General features: G+C 41.3%; 1 long non-coding RNA gene across 1 annotated transcript in view; it reads left to right on the forward strand.

Moving 5' to 3' along the window:
* LOC149916440 (uncharacterized) overlaps positions 1 to 20,825 on the forward strand; it is a 28,051-nt gene extending 7,226 nt beyond the window's left edge. The window contains exons 5-8 of the long non-coding RNA XR_016470121.1: positions 556 to 707; positions 8,940 to 9,081; positions 17,256 to 18,190; positions 18,965 to 20,825. This is a non-coding gene — a long non-coding RNA (uncharacterized LOC149916440). The remainder of the gene's footprint in view (positions 1 to 555; positions 708 to 8,939; positions 9,082 to 17,255; positions 18,191 to 18,964) is intronic.
* The last annotated feature ends 949 nt before the right edge of the window (positions 20,826 to 21,774 follow it).

Genomic DNA, 21,774 nt, shown 5'->3' on the forward strand with positions numbered 1-21,774 from the left:
TTTGTCTTGGGAAGTACCCCATCTGCCAGGTAGCACCCTGATAGTTGATCTGTGTATGCAGAGAGGGTTGGCTGTGCATTTGTTTATTTCCATGAGTTGCTGTGGGATTTAGAAGTTCCACTAACAGGTAAGAGTCCCTCTGTATTTGTTCATGGTTATGTCAAGATGCACCAAATGGCAATAAATAACGTGAGGGAATAGCACTGATCAGAAATGTCTGCATCAGCTGCAGTTGCAGGCAGGCTGTAGTCTTACCTGGTGCAAATGCTCAAGCAAACAGTTTTATTTTCATTTCATTTCAAGATAAAGTTTATAATATCCTTCACAATCAAGTCACGAGGAAGGAAATGGGGTAGCTTAAGGTTAACTGAAAAATAGAAAAAGCAGTACTTAATTCTCCCTAGGCCCCTTAAAATATTCTAATTAACAAAGGAAATACTATTTCAGATAATGACTGAATTTTAAAACAGGTAGAATTACTAGATAGACAGTGTTTTTCTGTTTAATAAAGTAATTCCAGTCTTCCTAAACTGTGGCTCCTTTATAATATAATAGTGACTCCAAGACGCTTCCATTTGCTTTTCAATGGAGCTGATTACCAAAGACTTTTCTAATGTGTCCCTGGAGAACCACAGAGCGATACAGACAATTCCAGCATCTCACTTGTACCTCAGGAAGCAAAAAGAGCTACATTTAAGATGGAAAAGGTAAACCAAATTGTTACAGCAATCACACAAAATGGACTACGGGTTCAGTTTTCTCTTTGTTATGTTAAAATTTCATCTCTTTTCAACAAAAAGGCTTACTGCATCGCTGATCTGGGTATGCATTACTCCTATAGGTGTGCTCAATGAGTAGCAAAATCTCAGCTACCAGCTTTTCTCTGTAAGCCTTGTACTTGCTACCCAAACCTGTTTATTTACAGTGAATGAAGTGCTGAGATTATCATCAGTTGAGTGCTTTAGCATCCCTATGATGTGAGCCTTATGTTGGAGAAGCAGCTGTTTTATGAAAGCAGCAACTTGGTCACAAAGAAAGCTGCACACTTACTGCTTCATGTTCCCATTCTTGCTAGCCACGTCAGTGCACCTGTTGATAGATGTCATTCATCCACACGGCCAAGGACTAAGCATGGATTAGCCCTCCACTGATATTTGCCTCCAGTAACTGGGTGCCTTAGCATGCAAACACTTTGAAGCAGGAAAGAAGACTGAGGACAGCATGGCGACCTTCTTTGCACACAAACCTATGCATGACGCCTCCTATGCTTCAGGTATCAAACCTAGAGGCCAAGACCTGGAGCTGTGTCTCAAAGTCTGGTTTCCACTTCACAAAGCTGTTTTCATCTTTGGCAAGGCACTCTCAGGAGCAGAAGAGCAGGCTGATGTGTTTGCAGGATGTGACACTTCCTATTGCGTCTTCTGTTCCCAAGGAACCAAAGGCAGTCCTCAAATACACAACTTCTTTTAATTTACCATCACAGTTAAAGAAACCTGCATCTCTTCCTAGAAGCTGTTGTCGAAGCAAACGGGCAGGTAGACCTGCTCTCTTGTTCTGATATGGGCTTGTGGGAGACAGAATTCCTGACAAATCCCTTTTCCACAGATTTAGAGCAGGGAATGGAACCAGGTACTTTCAGGAAAAAAAAAAAACCTACAACGGTCAGTGCTGTACTTGGTGGATTTCTTTAAATCCTTCCAACTATAATTATCTCACTTGCTGGTATATTTACAAAGTTATTAGACCCAGATAAGCAGTAAGATGAGGCTTAGACTGAACACTAGGAATTGGGAAGTCTGATTCAGTTTTTCTCTTGGCAGGCTTTGTAATATCACTCTTTTTCATTTGCATTTAAAAACCTGATAGCTGTAATACAAGCTCCAATCACTTCATCTATAACAGTGAGGCATATGTAGGTGTCTGACCCAAACCCTTGCTGAGCATGGAGTTATTGACTAACATTTTAATGGTAGTATTGCCTTAGGAATGAGGTGGCACCAAGAAGCTGGGAGTTGGCTTGGAGTGGCACATTCAAAGCCTTGTTCTGCCTTCTTAGGTAAAATAAGTTACAAAGTGTTGTTATGATAAGTGAGATCTGTGCTTAGTTGTCAGTAACTATTTTAATTGATTAATATTTTATTAATAAAAGGTCATCCCAGCTGTTTCTCATGCATTGCTAAGACTGACTGGTACAGCTTGCATCTGGCACTACTGAAATCTGCTGGACAAATCCCATGCAATACTGTGATCAAGGTGATTCTCTCTTCAATTCACCCTTTGCCCTCAGCAATAACTCTGCAACACAGCAGTCTCCAAGGGTATGTAAAGGTGTTTCAGAGGGCAATGGAGTTTGGTACTGCATCTGAAAGCTGCTTAAGGACAGTGGTGGTGGGACGTGAGGAATTACCAAATACAAGTTGGATTCTGTGGGAGCCGTATTGCTGCTTATAGGAAACGGCTGTTAAATCATCTGTTTTCACTAAAAAGATTGTAGAAGTAGATTGCAAGTACAGGGCAGACCTATTTCATTTTTTTCTCATCTTTTTTAGTAATGGCTTATTTTAAAAGGTACTGTACAGCCTATGCCTATGAATTTCATCTTCAGGCACACCACTGATTTAAGTACTTTCTCACAGAAAATGGTGAAGAAGCGTAGCAATAGGAAAAAAAAAACAACAACATAAGGAGTCATTCTTCCTCCTTATGCACATGCTCTCAGATAGGCAGCACCTGTGTGCCCAGAGGTGCAATAATCCTTCTTTGTTGACAGAGTTTGTGTGAGAGGAGCAGTGGCCGCAGGCAGAGATTAAGGGGCAAGTGCATTGAATGACTCATTGTGTTATTTAACTTAGCTTTGTGGGGTCTCTGTGGAGTCCTAAGTAATTGTTATCTGACCCTTCCCTCCACCGGAGCCAGTATTAAATCCAGAATCAATAAAGCAAGTTGCACCGTAGCTCTGAATGAATAATGCAATAGTTTGCAGCACTGTGGAGATACGGAAGACCAGCAGGTTATGATTCAGTGGGTGAACAGATCTTTGGGCTGTGCGTGTTGTTCTCACGTGCTTTGCTGTGTGCTCTGCTGAAGTTCGTGTAAGTCGGTACTTCCTCACGATAGGAGCTGGGAAGGTTATTGCTCTGCTGACTTACCCTCAGCTCTGGAGGAATGGGTGTGACTGCTGGGATCCTAAGGCTACTGGGAGTTGTGTTGTGCAATCAGCGTATCCAAAATTACTTTTATAGTGTTCAGACCAAGAGCTCAGACTGAACAGCGCTGATTTCTCCGTCAGCAAATAGTTCCTCTCCTGTGCTGAGTACTCCCAAACTTCATTGCAAACTGAGATGTGAGAAGGAAGATGTGATCTACTGTCACAACTACAGACCTGCCATTTCTCTGAGAAGTTTATGGAGAAGGAAAATTACTGCACCATACTGAGAAAATAGATATGCAGAAAATGAAGCGGCTGCCCAAAAGTTGTTCTGAAGTTTGTGACAGAGCATAAAATTAACACACTGAGGTGGAACTAAGAAGATTTTAACTAGAGTGAGATGAACTTTTTCAACTAAATTAGTACTCAGCAAGAGACTCAGACTTGTCACAACCTCAGTGTTCCCTAGAAGTGTACCAGCTATGCTGAAATCCGTGTCAGAACAAGTTCTGAAGTCCAGGGTGTGTTTATTTTAATTTACTTTGTGCTCAGAAACATTTTGGTACTCAAGATTTCATTGAGGCAACGTGAAATGCAAGTTCAGGTTTCTGTTCTTTCTCACTCGGACCAAGTGCTTGAATCACAGAATCATTAAGGTTGGAAAGGACCTCTGGGATCATCCAGTCCAACCATCAACCCATCATGACCAAACCCACTAAACCACATCTCTGAATATTTGGGCATCTTGGCCTTCTGGTGTTTCTAGGCACTGCCCTCATCAGCTCTCCTTTTGCAAAGGACAGTTAAGTATAAAATAGTATAAATGGGTGAACATCCTCCTTGTTTCACAGATCCTCTTTGTTAGCAACATGCACTCCTTTAAATGAACGCAGCTACTTGTATTAGGAGAAAAATACCTGTGTTTAGATGGCTAAAATCATCTGTAATTAAGGCCAAATTTAATCGTTGCTGATTTATCAAATGTTTTTGTGAGAAGACTTTCAGATTTTTCTTTATGGTGCACTAATCGTGGCAAAGTTGTATGTTGTTATTAACAGTAATAATACATAATGACACTTCACTGAAGACATGAGAAGGCAGCAGTGCAAAACCAGAAAAACACATCAAGCCAAATCGTGTTTCAGCCATTTACCAGCCCTGTTTTCCTTCTATACTTTCGTGCACATTCCTTTACATTTGTTTACTGGTTTAATATCTAAGTACTGTGTGTGCTGTTTGTCTGCTGAGTCCATCCTCCCCCCCTGCTCCACCAACTGCTCTGCCCTGAGGTCTGTGCTGGGAGTTTCCCACTGCTTGCGTCCTCTTGAATCTCTTGGGTTCCAGCCAGCAAGGGTAGACTGGGTGATAATTTTCTTGGAGAAAAAAAACCACCTAAACAGATTTCCCTTCATCTGTGATTTATCTTGTGCCTCCTGAAATGCGCAGAATCTGGAGAGGGAAAGAAGGACTTTTCCTTTAAAACATTCAGCTATTTCACTCAATAACAGCAATAAAAAATACATGAATTCTGCAAAACAGAAAATCTTAAGCTGAAAGACAAACTCATTCCCTACAGCTGATTACCTGAAGGATTCTTCTGAAGGTTTTTCTGTACATTTTCCATTTTTCAACCACGCCACAAAGACTTCTAGGGTTACGATTGTTTGGAAGAAGGTAAAGCAGAAAAGCAATCACAGCATCTGCCTGAGGTAATGGTAAGCAGCGTATTTTCCTGCTTAATCTCTTCTAGGCAGATTGGAGCTTACTCTGGCTGGAGCCCTGTAGTCCTGTAACGGAGCCCAAGCTGAGACTTTTGTTACAATAAGGGCAGTGAGGCACTGGCACAGGCTGCCCAGAGAGGTGAAGGGAAACCCATCCATGGAGACATTCAAGGTCAGGCTGGATGGGCTCTGAGCACCTGGTGGAGCTGTGGGTGTCCCTGTTCAGTGTAGAGGGGTTGGACCAGTTGGACCCTTCCAACTCAAATGATTCTGTGATTCTATGACCTCTGTTCTCTAAGACACCGTAAGGCACCCACCGTGAAGGGAGAGGAATTACACTGCTGTCTTTCTAGGACTCTCAGCTGTCCAAAAATACTCAGAAGCACTTCAACTGCAGCAGGAGTTAATGTGAATCCCGGCCCTTGGGACTGCTGCTTTAAGGGATTCCCACCTTCACGAGGCCTTGACAAGCTTGAGGTTTTTGGGCAGCTGCCAAGTGCAGGTAATGAATAGTTGTTTGGTGCTTTGCAAATGTACAGAGCAGAGCAAATGCCAAACAGGGGGTACATTCTGCTGCTCGAGTCAGAAGACTGTCCAGAGAACTGCCAGTGATAAATGTCCACAATTATAGTATATAAATACCAACAGGAATTATTTAGGGTGGAACAAGGCAGGGCCACCTGGCAGTAATTAGATAGACTGAAGAGCAAACTTCCTTGAGAGAGCTTTTGAAACAGGCAGGTTGGAAATAGATAGAATAGATAAAAATACTGGCTGTATAGGAGGAAAGATTCTGGTATGAGTTTGAAATATGTTACAGTTACTAAACCATTCTTAGAGTCATGGTATCCGAAGGCCAGATTCTAAAGTGCTTCTCATTGCTTGTAAAATCAGAGGCGCAGGCTGTTTCTCATATTTTTGCTCTTTGCAATACTTGTTGTAAGTCACTTAAGCATCTGCAAGAAGTTTAGTAGTGCCTAAGAAGCAGGAAGGTTGTGAACAGGGCCAACTGGGTTTCCAAGCTAGACTTAATTCGTGCTCATTAGCATCTAAGGTCTGTTAACAAGGAAGTACATTACACTAATTTCTTTCATTTGTCCTCCTTATTTTCTTTATTAACAATTCCAGGATAATATGGTGCATCAATCTGATCTTACCATCATTTTTACTGGATAAGATGTAGTTTCATTATAATAAATCAGCTAAAGACATTGAAACACTGAGGTCTGATCTCCCTTTGCACCTGGTAAGCGGGTGTACAGTGTATGTACAGAAGTAGTAAAGGCTGTAGAAGAAAAATACCACCGTAAGAACAGAAGGCAGCCCTTCTTGAGTTCCCTTAATTAGCTTGGCATAGAATTAAATTGCCTTCCCTGCAGAAAAAGTTTTCTGCTCATTATTCTTTATTTTCGGAATACTACTGAAGTTACACCATTTATATAAAATGTTTTGTTTTGTTTTCCCCAAAGAGCTATGGAGTGCTTAAACTTAATGTAGGATAAGAGACAGGTCAATGAGTTAGGAAATTATTCCCGTGGAGAGGAAAAAATGTTTATGGTTTGTGACAGCGCAAACTCTGCAGCACGTTTTGTAAGAAGACCTAAAGAGGATGGGAAGTGGAGATTAAAAGAAGAGAACGAAAGGATCGCAGTAAGAATGGGAAGGGAAAAGAAGGGAATATGTAAGGCCATAGAAATCTGGTGCAGGAGCTGAGAGTGGGAAGCAGAAAATCGATGGGAAGAAAGTTAGACACACAAACATCCCTTCTCCTTGACAGGACAATAAATTGGCACTGACAAATGGCTACAAAAGAGGCTCTAAATTCTCACTGTGGGATTTCACCAGAGGTGACCAAGGCTTTGGAAGTGTGTCCCCATGGGCCCTGCAGGAGACAGAACTGTGTGCAAGTGGGGGCACTCATGGTTGCATTGGGCTGGTTGGCTGCCTGTTATGAAGTCACTCTGAGCCTCCTGTACGTTCTTTGGATGTGATTGACAATTACAGTGACTATTTGCTTTTTGTTCCTGTGGGTTTCGAAACTGGAATCAAAATGACTTTCAGCAGAACCAATTTGCAAAAGTTGAGTTCTTAGGGGTTTTTTCACAACACTTTTACAATCTGATCAATCTTTAATAATGAGCCAACTGGAAAAAAAATACAATTTTATATTCAGACAATGCAATTTCATCAGTAATGAATCATCTTAAGTGAATACATTGATTTAGATTAAATTTGATGGGAAAATATCAAAACGAATAATTTTCCCTTATCTCTCTCTGACTACGTTGAAATATTCTCTATTGGCATTTTATTCCTTTCATTTTAACTTTTATGATATTTACATTATTTTGATATTCCTATACTATTGCATATAAGAGTTTCAGTGATTCTGACTCTGTGTATTTTTTTTGTTTGCACTGAAAAATGTCAACATATTGGAATTTCCCATGGGATGAGAATTCCACTTTTATTTACAATACTCTGGAGCACAGTATTTCGTTCCATGTTGCAAGCCTGACCTCATGACATTCCAGAGCTGAGATGTACTTCAATTTAATATTGAGGAATGTGCAATAAGCTTTTTGGACGGTTTATGCCAATCATCTTTTCATTATTTCTTCACCAATATTGGCAGTGGTAATTCCTTGTACATTAATTCAGTTTTTTCCATCCGTCTAGATGCAACTGATATGAAATAAACCACAAGTGGTCTCTTTAGGCCACACTTTCCAATTCTAAGTATTGCTCAGATACTTTTATCTTTTTTACTGAATTAGGCTCCGGTGATGAATAGTGTCTGATTTGTCATGGAATCATTGAGGTTGGAAAATATTTTTAAGAATATCAAGTCCAACTGTCCAGCTACCACCAATATTCTCCACTAACACATATCCCTAACTACCGTGTGTTTGCATAATGTTTAGTACTATCTTCAATATTTATTTTTACAAAATATTTTGTGGTGTTGACGATTTTCAATCCTTGTGAAGATAACTCTCCAGATGTGCTTGCTCATAATGTATGGACTGAAGGCAATCAGTTAGACTTCCCTTAAAAAAATGGAATGACTGATAAAAATATTATATAACAGTCTTTATGTGAAGGAAGATGTCTTCAGCTTGTATTGAAGAGGTAATTAACACATGGGCTGAAAGCTTGACTGTTCAAGTGCTGCTTCTACAGACAGAAGAAACTTGAATACATTCTTTCCTCATTGAAATTATGTCCACGTTAACAATTTTCTGATGTCATCTCGAGCTCTTCCATCACGTCTGTTGGAGACAAACTGATGCAAGTCCTATGCAAAGCTCCCTGTGTGACTTTATAGAAAAGATAAATGCAATGATTAATACTTAAATTTGACTGACTAAGTTCTGGTAAAATTATCCTTGCTTTAAAACGTAGGTTCTGGTCTGGTCTCTCTGAACATAAACAGCAGGTCAGGTAAGAGCCTCACACTTCTTGCTGGGTTCTCCTGCCTACTTGTTCTGCTCATCAGAAGTACTCAGAAACAGCCTCACAAACATAAGAAGGCTTACACAAAGGAGGGATGGTTACTAACACTTCCATGACACGCTGTTTTTTGTTGCCTAACCATAAAGCGACACACAGAGTAAATTATTTTGTTATCAACAGAATCTGCTGGTGATCTGAAAAACAGGTTTTTATACCTGAGGTCTCAAATATGGATTTAAGGTCTGTTTGCTTATGCTTGCTGGGAAACACGTGCCTGCGTGGTGTTTCCAGAGCATCTCATGCATCCTCCTTTCCCTGAATTATTGCAGGAAACCTGTCTGGAAAAACCCTGAGGGGTAAATGCCAATTAATGCATATGAAGTTCTGTCAGAGACCATGAAAATAAAATCAGCATAAGGTGGTTTTCTTCTGCCTGTTTCATCTAAGATACAGTCAAACCCAAGCATGTTAAGGCTACTCTGAGTAACCTATTTCTGTGTGCAAAGCAACTTGCCTGCCTTCAAAGAAACAACAGCTATTGCTCCAAAAAGAAATGTTTCAGCCTCTTCTGGGGGCAGACCTAGTTTTTTATTCATTTCTTTGTTTATTTTCAGATATTAAAACCTGGAAAGCTCTTCGACTTACCGGGGACACCACAGGAACCCCTTTTGCTTTGAACAGATGCAGCGCCCTTCCTCCTCCTCACTGCTGTTTCCCACTGAGTGTCTGCTGGGATGAGCTGGTTGGTGGCCATGGGTAAGTCTGTTGGCCATTTTGTGAAAACCTGCTCATGAAGAAGTGTTTACTAGATTAAATGCGCATTAACTTTGATTGTATGCTGCATTATGCAATGATTTCATTGTAGAAATGCTGCAGGAAGCTGGGTTGGTAGTTTTGCTGTCAGCTTTTGATGTCATCTTGAGTGTTTGTTTTTGTACTTACTTCTCTAAGCAGAAAATGGTAACATATGTCACAGCTTTTCATGAAAAGTACTCAAAAGTATATATACTTTTAAAAAATCAAAACAAAAAAATGTCATGCCTCAATACAAGCACGTTTATTTCTGTCAGGTCATTTGTCAAGGAAAATCATCCTTTACATGACATATCTCTTGTACAGATGATCCATACTGGAACTGGGAATTCTGGAAGCTCACTTGGGTTCTGTAAAAAAGCTCAGCTAAACATTTCATTGATTTTTCTTTATCAGTGAGAGTTTAAACCCCATTTCCTGCTGTCTTATGTTCCTCCGAATTACAGCAGATTTGTGTTGCCAGTGTCATTTCAAAGTGGCTGATAGTGGCAGCATTTTAAATGATAAAATTCTGAACAAGGCACAAGAGAAAAGACCTTCCCCTCTAGAATGTTCTGCATCACCAGGTAAATGCACGTTGAATGTATAAGCATCCAGACAGATTATGTAGGAAAGTAATTTGTGGCTTTTCCAGAAAGGAGCGGGCTTGTAGGGCTGATGGAATTGAAGGCAAAGGGCATGGGGATGCGTAATGATGTGAATAAATAACATCAGAGAATCATTAAGGTTGGGAAAGACCACTAAGGTCACCAAATCCAACCCCAGCCCACCCCAACCATGCCCACTGACCACGTCCCTCAGTGCCACATCTCCACATCTTCGACACCTCCAAGGATGGTGACTCCACCACTCCCTGGGCAGCCTGTGCCTCACCACTCATTCTGAGAAGAAATTTTTCCTAATATCCAACCTGAAATGGCATATGGATAAATGTAATGAAAGATAGCTAGTACACAGGTAGGGCACAGACATAAAGGTCTGGATTTGCTTTAGAAAATGAGAAAAGGGAAGAAAATTGTGGGTATGATTGCTGTAGAGCTGGTGTTTGGGCAGGGAGCAAGTAGGTTCACTGTACTCTTTGCAGAGTGGCCACTGTGGGTTTGGCAAGTTGGTTGGCAAAAACTGAAACAGCCAAAAGATGGGCAAACAATTGAGACTCAAATTTTTGAGGGAAAATGAGGTGCATTTTAGAAATTTTGGTGGAGGTGTGTATCAACAGCAGTACAGACATGCCAGAAGCACAAATCAGAAGTCTCGAGATCGTGCTGAGATATGAGCCAAGGTGACAGGATAAATGCTTTATTTTTCTCATGCAGGCTGCCAGAAATAGTAATTACACTTAATTTATGGTTTTCACTTGAAGATATATTCCATAATTTTTGAAAGGCACTCCTATATCCAAAAGCACATTCCAAAAGCTCCTATCCCCTCCAGTAGAAATAATAGTCCTCTTTTGTAACTCACAAAAACATGTTTGGTTTCCTCTAGTATCTGCCTTTGCTACGCAGGCTTAGCAAACACAGACAGTGCTCTGCTTCTCGATTTCCGGTGCGGTGAGTTATGATTGCAACACAGAATAAATGCCTTACATTGATAAGTCAGATTTTCTGCAAGTCACTGTGAGGTAATGGGAAGCGTCTGTATAAAAGAACCTTATTGTTCGAGTATTCGTAGTTGGGTTTTTTATTGCACTGGACTTTCACAGGAAAGATGAGTTTGAATGAGTATAGGTTTACCAGTCACCCTGCCAAAATTTTCCGCTGTGTCCAACCTGTAGTTCTGTATGGACTAAGTTTCAAAGAACCATAGAACATCCTAAGTTGGAAGGGATCCATAAGGATCAACGAATCTAACTGTAGTCAATTCAGTTGACTAAAAATGCAAAGCACTGTTGTGGATCAGGCTGTTATTGCCACCACTCTTCATGTGTTCTACCAGCTCACGTGAGCATTACTGGTGGTATTCCTGACCTGATTTACAAAGATGGAAACCTGCAATGAACACAGAAAGGAGATGCAGCTGGTGAGAAAGCAGAACTGGGCTCAATGCTTCTTCAGTAGCTTACATTTACAGGTGAGCAGAGGAGTAGTGTCCATTATTAAATACACAATTTCAAGCATACAACAACAGAGGTACGCTGTTCTGCTGATAGAACAGCATAATTCCTCTTGTGGTCTCACTATGATAAAACTAGAAAAAAGGTAACAATCAAGGTTGTGGAATCTAGTTTCCTCGTGATATCTGATCACCTCACCAGAAGGAAAGGTCTAATGATCAAAATGGACAGAGATGTATCTAACATAGTAAGCTGCAAGAATTGGTAACGTTGGCTTACTGTATCAAAATATTGTAATTCCAGTAGCCTCTTCTTAGTAAATTCATGTAAATTACTTTATGATGTCTGCATTAGTCTGTGCACTGATTTATCAAGTGTCTCATTTACGAAATTCCCCTTACTGATAACAAACAATTATCACTTCAGGTAATTGATTTAAAACACGGTGTCGAGCATTGTCAGCTGATACTGTGCCAAGAATTATGGTGCATATTAGTACAGACCAAAAGTTGACATGCCTTATTCTTGCTCTACGAGATCAATATCTGGAGTAAGATGGTGGCATCCACCAGGATTGTACTCAGAGCTCGTGGAATATGAGCACACTTTGAGGCAGGACTGGGTTTCTTTTTCATATAATTTATCTTAACACTTATAAGGCACAGAAAGCACGATGATCTTAGGGAGAAGTGTGCAGGGAGAAGCTGAGACTGCTTCTGCTAGAGTTTATTGTAATGTTGTAGATTGGGTCTCTCTAATGTGGGACAAGCTCAAAACTTCCTAGGATCCTTCCTGCAAAATGCTGCCAAGAGTTTAACACATCAAGTCTTGTAAGCATAGCCACTGGCAATCTTTCTAGGCAGTCAGAGGGACTGAGGCACCTTAAAACAAAGCCCTGATCAGTGCAGAAATGTCTTGCTTCCTGCCAACACGTGGTAAAATGGCTTCGCAGCCCTGCAAACAGTTGCTTGGCCAGAAGACAGGAGCTGTAAATATTGTTGTTATCTGAGCTAAAGAAAACTAAGTGAAGTCACTGGAGAAAGGTGAGAACAAAAACAGGGAACCTGTTAACAGACAAGGGAATGATTGTCCTCTGCCCCCACAGACTGAAAGTGGTGGGCAGTGATTTACTGCTGAGAGAGTCATGGTATGATGGGCATGCTGCTTTTCCAAATCAGATATTCAATATTATTTATGTACATGTTATTAAATGAGTCATTAGAAGTGAAGGGTCAAATTAAGGTTTGGAATTTTCTTTCTCAATTACTTTATTTCCATCCTTCGTTACTTCAGTAGTTTTTGCCTGACTGAAATCAGCAAAAACCCTAGTTGTTTCTTATAGGATTCTTTCGTTCATATTTACAAAATATCTGTAATTTTATCTTAGAATTTGATCTTTTATGCATAGTATATGCATCATATCCTCCTCCTGCGTTGTTTTTTCTAATTACAATATTTCCATTTTACAGAGCAGATTCACGTTAGGATTTGCTAATTAATATTTTCAACTTTTCCTATATGTTTCAAATGAAGTGTAAGATTGTTTCTTTCCACCGAACATGGCTTTATTACAGTGGAAGCTAAAAGCAGCATTTGTCACGATGAAGCAATCAGAGAAATGAAAATTGTCACCCAGCAGAATTAAAAGCATGGGAAAGAAATTGCTTAATTGCGCAATGAATTACCAAATTTTTTGACAGGACAATGGGCAGAAGCTGATACACAAGAAGTTCTTCCTGAATATTAGGAAACTTTTTTTTTTTTTTACTGTGAGGTTACTGTGGAGCAGTCTGGCAAGGCTGCTCAGAGAGGTGGTGGGATCTCCTGTTTGGAGGTCTTCAGAAACCACGTGGATGTGGTGCTGGGCACTGCTGTGGATGTCCCTGCTGGAGCAGGGCCTGGAGCAGTTGACCCAGAGGTCCCTGCCATTCTCAACCATTCTGTGGGTTCAGGCTTAGGTATCTTGTGTGCTTCTCACCTCTTATAATGGTACGCCTCAGTCTTTCTCTTATTTTTCTTTCTACGTTGTACTTCCTCTCTCTTCCTGCAGAGCTGTCCAGAGCTGTACATCAGTCAACTGGGAGAATAGCACAGGTTGCATCAGTTGATGTAATATACTTGTAAAATTCTGTGTACACAGAATTACCCTTCATCAAAACAAAATGAATCTTAGAGTCTGTGTCGCCCAGCATGAAATAGCAAGGAACTGTAATATTAGGTCTGTATTCCCTAAAGCATTAAATAAATTTGGGTTAAATTCAACAGAAGAAATCTGAATCCCTTGGGGAACAGCTAATTAGATTTTTATACTTTTGTAAAGCATCTTATATTTCTGCAAAGGTACATGGCCACTATTATATCTCTCAGCAATAGTGTTTACAGGAAAAAAAAAAGTTCAATTTCCATGTGACTTGGAAACGTAATGCAAATACTGAATTTTTGAGCTATTTAGAGCACACAGCAGGCCAAACAGGCTTCATTTCCGTGATTGACCTACGGAGTATTTTTTGATAGAGGAAAAAATGATGTTCTGGTGTTTATTCTGTCAAAAGAAAAAAAGAACAAATGGAAAATAAGGCTGCAGGCTCTTGTAGTAAGCTGCAGATAAATGCCTGCCAGACCTGCCTCAAGCTTCTACTTTTGCCACCATGTGACGTGACGGGGCAGTCTGTACATCCAGCTTGCAAAGAGATTTTCATTCAAGCATCAGTTGCTGTGGTAACAGCACGAAGAGCAGATCAAATGGATGCCAGGACCAGACAGGTTTTTCTAAGAACTCCACATATGTGAACGGTTGGTGGTGACCCAATTCTAAAAGGTTATCAAACAGATCTGCACTGCAACTGACTTAATGTTGTCTTCTCTGGGTTCTGGACCTCGCTCTGGTCCCCAGGGTTTCTCATGAATCAGCATCCCTGAGGTTTTGTCAGAAGCTCGTGAACTGCCCCAGAGGAAATGCTGGAGTATTAACAGATGTGATAGTTTCATGCTCACGTGTTTAAGCTGTCTCCTCATTGTCGAGGGCTGGGCTGACCGAGCTTTGGGCTCTGTCAAAATCTTGAGTAATTAACACACGATAATCACACACTGGAGTTTCTCCCATGCTTAATCTGATTTCTGCGCTGAAGTTGCTCACAGCTCACTTGAATTCCACCCACGTGCAATTTAACCAGCATAACTGATTATATTCAATTTTCCATACTCAGAGTTATGTTATGTACAAGGTTCACCATCACATTTCTGATCTTGACTGAAGATGGCTGGTTCTTCTGCTTCTAAAATTGGTTTACTCAATTCTTATGAATGGTAGAGTTGAAATCATAGCAATGATTCGGTGCTGCCTGTTTAGCAAAAATCTGAGTTGCCCTTACAGATTTGGAAGACTTGGTTTTCTGTTTGTTTTTGTTTCTCTGAGAAATGTGTGAAGGGAGTGTGTGCCGTGGGTTAGACACAATTACGTGGGCTGGGCCACTCAGCGTTCCAACTTTATCTAGGAAGGGGAATGGAAGGCAACTCCTTAAACGTTCTTTATTTCCATTCCTCTCAACCTCTAAAATACATTCTGAAATGCTGATAGGCTTAATAATGATCCAGTCTGGAGTATATTCAGGATTTCAGAGAAATAATGACTTGTCAAAGGCTTTGGAACACTTTGTTGGAGAAGGGGCTTGCCTGTTCTGTACAGCCAGTGCTGCAGCGTGTTGGCAGCCCCACAGTTGTGTAATTGGATAGATAAGGTGTGTGCATCTTGACTTAAAGGCTTAAAGTCTACTACTTAAGCTTATTTTTTACACTTTACAGAAGCGCATCATAAGTCCATCCATGAAACTGAGGGAAGATCTCTCTTCCACATAAAATTGCTGCAGATTTGATGTTCTGTGGTTCTGTATGAGGCACTTTATTGCCTGGCTGTGGGCTTGCCATGTAGGTGTCAAGTTGTCCTCTGCTCTTCAGATCTATTGCTACACGGAGTAACCCATGCCAATAGCAGGTGATTTTGAACTCCTAATATTTTTTTTGTCCCTAGTCAGCAAGCACAGCTCTAAAAACATCACTATCAAGGGACAGGCAATAAGTCTCCATATCAATTATACTGTCAGCTTATTCAACCACTTAAAGCAATTAGAGTTAAGAACACACTGGCTAAATTTACATGGAGCACAGTCTTTCTTCATGCCCTCTGCTTGCATACTGTACTGCAGCTGCAGATACAACACGATGCAACGGGCATCAGAGGATGCACTGTGCCTCCAGCAAGGGCCCCAGCTGTTGGTGGAGGGCAGCCCTCCCAGTTTCTCTGGTCACACCAAGCACTTGTGTCTGTCCGTGTTGCTGAGATGAACCACAGACGGCTGTTTCTCAGCAGAGGCAAGCTGCACGCATCCACAAAGAGAGGTTTTGAAAATGATTAGTTTCTGCATATGTAGCTTTGCGCTTTGAATATGGAGATGAAGAGAAAATACTTGGCAAGAGATAGAAAGCCAGAAGGGAGCAGAACAAAAGAAATAGCAGAGTTCAGAAAAATCTCTGGAAGTGAATGGGGAAACTGGCTTTTATGGGGCAGGCTCAGTGCATGAGCTGGTAGTGTTGTCTGTTTGTGTAGTGTGGTCTTTGGGCCTGAATTCTTGTGAATGCAGAAGGTCTGGGAGATATTCTTGAATAGGATTCAGTCTTTTAACATCCACATGCTGTGATGGAAATGGTAAGAGTTCAGATGGAGTTTAGTATTTCCAAAAGGTCAGAGCTCAGTGGAACTTGAATTTTAATCCAACTTTTGGCTTCCCTTTGGCTCAGGATATGACGTGTCAGAAGGCTCAGCTCTCTGTGTGCTACAGCCCCAGTGGTAAAATACTGCCCTATAGAATCATTAAGGTTGGAAAAGACCTCTAAGGCCATCTAGTCCAACCATCAACCTCCCGCCAACACTGCCCACTAACCACATCCCTCAGTGCCACCTTTCCATGTTTCCTGAACACCTCCAGGGATGGTGACTCCAGCACAACCTGGGCAACCTGTGCACAACTACTCTTTCAGAAAATAAATTTTTCCTAATATCCAACCTGAACTCCTCCTAAACCGAGACTTACTTTGGTTAATTCAGCTGCTGTTTGCTAAAGTTGTTCACAGCCTCACAAATGGAATAAAATTACCAGGTAATGGATTCTTCCTGTGGCAGTGTGACAAAAACAAAACAAAACAACCCCACAAAACTATTCCCTGGGGAGGAATCTGCATACAGTGTCAGCATCACTTAAAACTCCATTCATGACCTATTTTGGGGAGCAGACAGGATTTAAGTCCCCCAGGCCTCATCTAACCTAGGATGAGTTGTATTTGCAGGCAATTACTAAATCAGCATTAAGATAGCTTCATAGATTGTCCTGATTCTCTGATCTTCCAGTGTGAGCTGTTCAATATAGCTCTGAGCTATTTAGGAGAATTTGCTGGCTGAGAGCCCTCCTGATAACATCCTTGTGCTTGTTTGCTGACTGCTCTTGAAGGTACCTTAGAAGCTTTTATAATTGATCTCTAAAGCTTATCTGTGCAGTAAAGCTCCATGTTTCTAACTAGCATGTACAGATATACCTTGAATATTGGCAACAGCCAGAAAGATGAATGTATGGAAACCTCCCCACTACTATCTGGTGGATTGTTCCTTTTCTTCAGCTGATTTTGTTCTGCTTCCTTCATCTGCACAAAATACTGCACCGTGCCATCAGCGAGCAGTACTCAGGCTGAATGCAGTCACTGTAGAAAAAATGGAATAATCTGAATATCAATGAGATTCCTGTCCAGATTTTTAGCTCTCCTAATGCTGGCCTGTAGGAACACCTTTTGACAGTGATGTAGAGGACCCATGAATTGGAATAACTACCCAACTTAAATTTACATACATGGGGATTGTTCTGTGCAAAAGGCAAAAAACAAACTTTGGTCATTTGGATCCAAACATGAGTTTCAAAAAAAATCCCTTTAATTCTAATATCTACTTAAATGTTTTCTTGGTTTTGTGTTTTATTTCAGAAATATCTTTGTCCTGACTTTGTATTATTCCCTATAGCAGTTCATATATAAGAGCACAGGGATACTCTTTGTGGAGGACCTGGAACCAACCAACCTCTCCTCATTTTTGCCCTGAAGAAGCTGCTAAAAAGAGAAAATCATAAAGGTTGGAAAAGACCACTAAAATCATCCAGTCCAACCATCAACCCATCACCACCATGCCCACTGACCGTATGCCTGAGTGCCACAAAGCAGAAGCAGAACTTGGGGGAAAACTGAAGCAGGAACAGGGAAGGGATTCTCAGTTTGGAATGTTGATTTAGAACTCTGTCAGCATTTTCACTGAAGGTGAGGGAGGTTTTACCCTTCATAATGTCTTCTTTTACCATGTTCATAAAATATTACTCTACTGCATTCGTTCATCTTTGAAAACCCATCTTAAAATACCAAGTGGAAAAAAAGCTGATATCGATGGAGTTACGTACATTGATTCCCAGCTGGAAGGTTTATCTGGACAGAGATTTAATGTCTGAACAGCCATGATGAGGTCCATACTGCCTCTTACAGCATCCAACACTGAGGAAATTAAAAGAAGAGAGAATGCAAACCGTGGCAGTGTAAACCTTCATAGCATTGTCTGCATTGTAGGATCACTGCTACTTGGGTTTGATCTGGGACCCCAGATGGGTTTTTCTGAGCTCAGTTTGCCTAGTTGCTTTTGAACCTGTAAAAAATGTAGGTGAGCTTGCACTGCTGCAAAAAGCAAGGGACTGAATCCTGGATGAGCTGCTGCATTTGAAAACGGGAGAATCAGTTCAGACTGAAGAGGAATGGATCCCTGCAACTAATCCTGCCACCAAGTGCTAAATATACGAAGAGCAGTGCTTTGCTGCAGATATCTGCAGTGAAGTAGCAGGAGAAAGGAATCTCGTGTGAACTCCAGAGACAGAGTGTAAGTTCTGTGAGGACAGCTGTCATCCTGGCCAGGGAATGGTGAGTTTCACATCCTGGTTTACTGATGTGGCTTCCAAAGCAGAGCTGGCTACCCACTGAAGAAAAATGAACTCAGCTGGAAAAGCAAATGATGCTTTTCTTTGGGGAAGTTCTCTTCTTATTTCTGTGTTTGCCATAGGCCTTGTTAGTTTTTTGTTTGTTTGTTTTGCTTGTTTGTTTGTTTTTCTTTTTCTTTTTAAATGAGAACCCATTTTTGAAGTTTTCCATTGAAACTTAAAATTTTGATGATCACAGTGAAGAAAAATTTTAATGAAAGAAACAAAAAAGCCTTTTGATCAACTGCATTTAAGAGGTTTTGCTTTTTTTTTTTTTTTTTTCCCCACAGATCTTTTAATTCAGCTTCTAATCTTTCTTTTTTCCTAAGGATTATGGAAGGAAATTCTTGCACACATTCTCATAGCACCAGATCCCAATAACTAAGATGCAGCAAAATAAAAGATTCAGAATCCTTTTTTTGCAGAGGGATGCTGGATGAAAGCAGTACACAAGATGAAATATACATGTTTCTGGGAAAGCAGACTGCTTGTAAACTTTGCATTTTTACTATCTTTTTTTTTTTTTTTTTTTTTTTGCCTATTCTGATATAAAAACGAATAACACAGCCTTATATTCCTCAAACTGCTCGGTAGAGTTGCTGTTCTCTTGTGTACCATTTATGTCTCACTTAAACACATCATATTAGAATTTCACTCACTGACAGAAAAATATTTCTTTTTGCTGAGCCTTTCACTTCCATGAACTGTTTTTTTTCAGTATTTGTGCCATACAGGTGATGTGTGACCTGGAGCCTGCAGCCTAAAAGAAGCTCTTGCTAAGTGGTATGTGCATCTATCTGTAGGGGAAATGCTTTCTTCCCTAGTCCCTCTCTGCTGTTCTCTGATACTTTGCTACTCCTCTTTTTAAGGAGCCCAATAAAGGGTTTAGCTTCGCCAAGGTCTTTATGGGAGAAACAGCAGCTTTCCAAACGGAAGTTAGGTTGGGTTGAATTGTTGTTTCTTTACCATCTGAAAATGATACTGCACATGAAGCAGTTGGGAGCGCCCTTGGGAAATTCCCCTTTTTGAAATAATGGAGAAAATGAGAACTTCATAGCTCCTATAGAACTGAAAAGCTGACAGACAGCCATTGCTGCCTGGCACCTCAGAGGCCGTGCTGAAGGTGGTGGGTCCCTGGCTTTGTGTGGAGTGCTTTGGGTGTGGGAATGGGATGGAGCAGGAGATAGAAGGTTGGATGTTACCTGGTCGGTTATGTCTGCAGTTTTGCTGTGCTTTGTTTTAGGTGGCTGTTACGTAAAGTAAAACAGAAGGATGTGATCTAGTACAGGAAAGGTACCCAACAAAAAGCCCAAAAAATCCAATAAAATCGCTATTTATTTTATTTTTTCTCCCCTATTCTCTCTCTAGGGGAACTAAGCTGGATAAGGAGGAGACATTTTTGTGCAGAGACAGCAGGAAATGGGGAGGGTTGGGTTTCGAAGGCATCCAGTTTCCTTTATAAACATCCTTATAGGAATATTAATTTTTAAACATCCCGAAATCCCATCCTTCCGCCACCCAGCCTGGTGACTCCATCAGAAGAGTTCCCCTTCACATTCCTGCAGGGAAGAGGAGAACCAGCTGAGGGATCCTGCATCCAAAGGAAAGATTGTGTCAGGCAATTTGAATAACCTCTGGGGCCAAGGATTGCAGGTGACACGGATAAGGGAACTCCTAACCTTGGAATCTCCCTCTGTTCTCCCTTACGTAGGGAGACTCAGCCTGAGGAACAGGTTTGCGTGAAGCCATTTTGCATTGCTGTACAAAGTGCAGCAGGGTGTCACGCGTGTTCTCCTCCAGGGCTGCACCCACCAGGTAAGGAAGCAGAGCTGCTGATGAATCACGTTAGTGCTGACAACCTCCCGCTCGGGGTTTGTTATCAGAGCTCCCTCCTGACGGCAGCGGGGCGGCTGGGATCGGCCATCGTGCTTTCTTTCCTCTGCTCCTGGTGACATCTACCGGCAGAATAGCCTCGGATCGGGCATTTGCCGCTGCAGAAAGGCAGCTGCGGTATACATCACGTTTAATCTATACGCCTAAATGCGATGTAGAATTTATGGCTGTAAACGCTCCCATATTTGTTTGGGTTATTCTGTGAGCGCAGGGAGGCAGATTTGTAGCAGGAAGGCAGAGTTCTTGACAATTCTGAAATGAGAGCGGAATAAATCACTGCAGCGGGTTTTATAGGCAGCACTTCAGCAGAGCTGGGAGTAAATAGGGTAATGCTATCACTGCCTAGAAAGCATTTTCTGTGGCTTAGTTTAGCCTGCCGGTTCTGCTTTTGCTACATAAAGGCTCTTCTGGCAGAAGTGTCATGCTGTCAGAGGATGCTGCAAGCCGGGCTCACTAAGGGAATCTGGAAAGGGACTTTGGATGCTTTCTGGCTTTGCTGTGGCACAGACTTGGTTTAGGAAACAAGGATCAAGAATGCTTTCCCTTCTGCTCATAGCTTGCTTTATGCCCTTTCTTTTTACGATCCTGACACTGAAAATCAGTCCCCAGAAAGAGTGGCCTTGAGAAGATCCCAGGCAAACTACCCAATGTTGTAAGTGAAGAAGAAGCAAATGCTGACATTTTCTAGCCCTTTAGTGGGTAGAAAGTTCTATCTGAATAAAGCACAGACTTAAAAAAATAATAAATCTATTGAAGGATGATATTCCCATTTGCATCTACTGTCCACATTATTAGTGATGAAACATTTACATTGGTCTATGAATTCAGAGCCAAAATCCATTTTAACTTTAATAATTTAGCTTTAGAAGCTTAAATTCCCTTCTCTGAGCTTTGCCCAGAGTTGTCCTCTGCCTGTCCATCTCTCATCTTTTCCATGTAACCTTGCACAAGGAGCGATGGCTCTGTTTGTGAGATTTTTGAAGCCTGCTGGAAGGGAAAGCATTTTCCTGCTGTATGAAAGTATTTAACTGAAGACAGAATATGAATTTTGTCCCAGTTTTCTGTGCCTTGCTCCTGTGAGACCTGAACTCACTGGGGACACTCGTTCACAGAGAAGGAAGATCAGAGCCACATTCAAAATGCTTTCTAAATCTGGTGCCCCGAGAGCTGAACTCAGACTTGCTCAGTTCTGAGCACTCACATCAATATGCACACAATTAAGCACAAGAGACCGGTTGTGTAATAAGTTCTTATTGATCTGCCCTGGCAGAGCTGGAAAAAGAACAAAAGAGGCCTCTGCTACGGGTGTTCAGTGGGGAAAACCAGGTATGTTCCATCACTGTAAGGACTTGCACTGGCAGGGCAATCCCAGTGGTCCGTGCTTTTAATATGTTCCTACAGGAGACCTAAAGATGGCACCTGAGGTATAGCATGGCTAAGGGAGGCAGAGGGACACGAAGAAAGTTCAGCTCTCTGTATTCAGAGGTAAACTGGAAAAGGTCAAGCACGATGGTGGCCCATGAACAACTGGACACTGAATATTGCCAGATACATGTGGTGACATGAGCAAGAAACAGTCCTGTGGTAAAGAGATGGGGTCATATAAGAATCCTGGAGTTAAATAAGGCAAATCAA

This window comes from Phasianus colchicus, chromosome 11, assembly GCF_987193195.1.
Source record: "Phasianus colchicus chromosome 11, bPhaCol1.hap1.1, whole genome shotgun sequence".
Lineage (NCBI taxonomy): Eukaryota > Metazoa > Chordata > Aves > Galliformes > Phasianidae > Phasianus > Phasianus colchicus.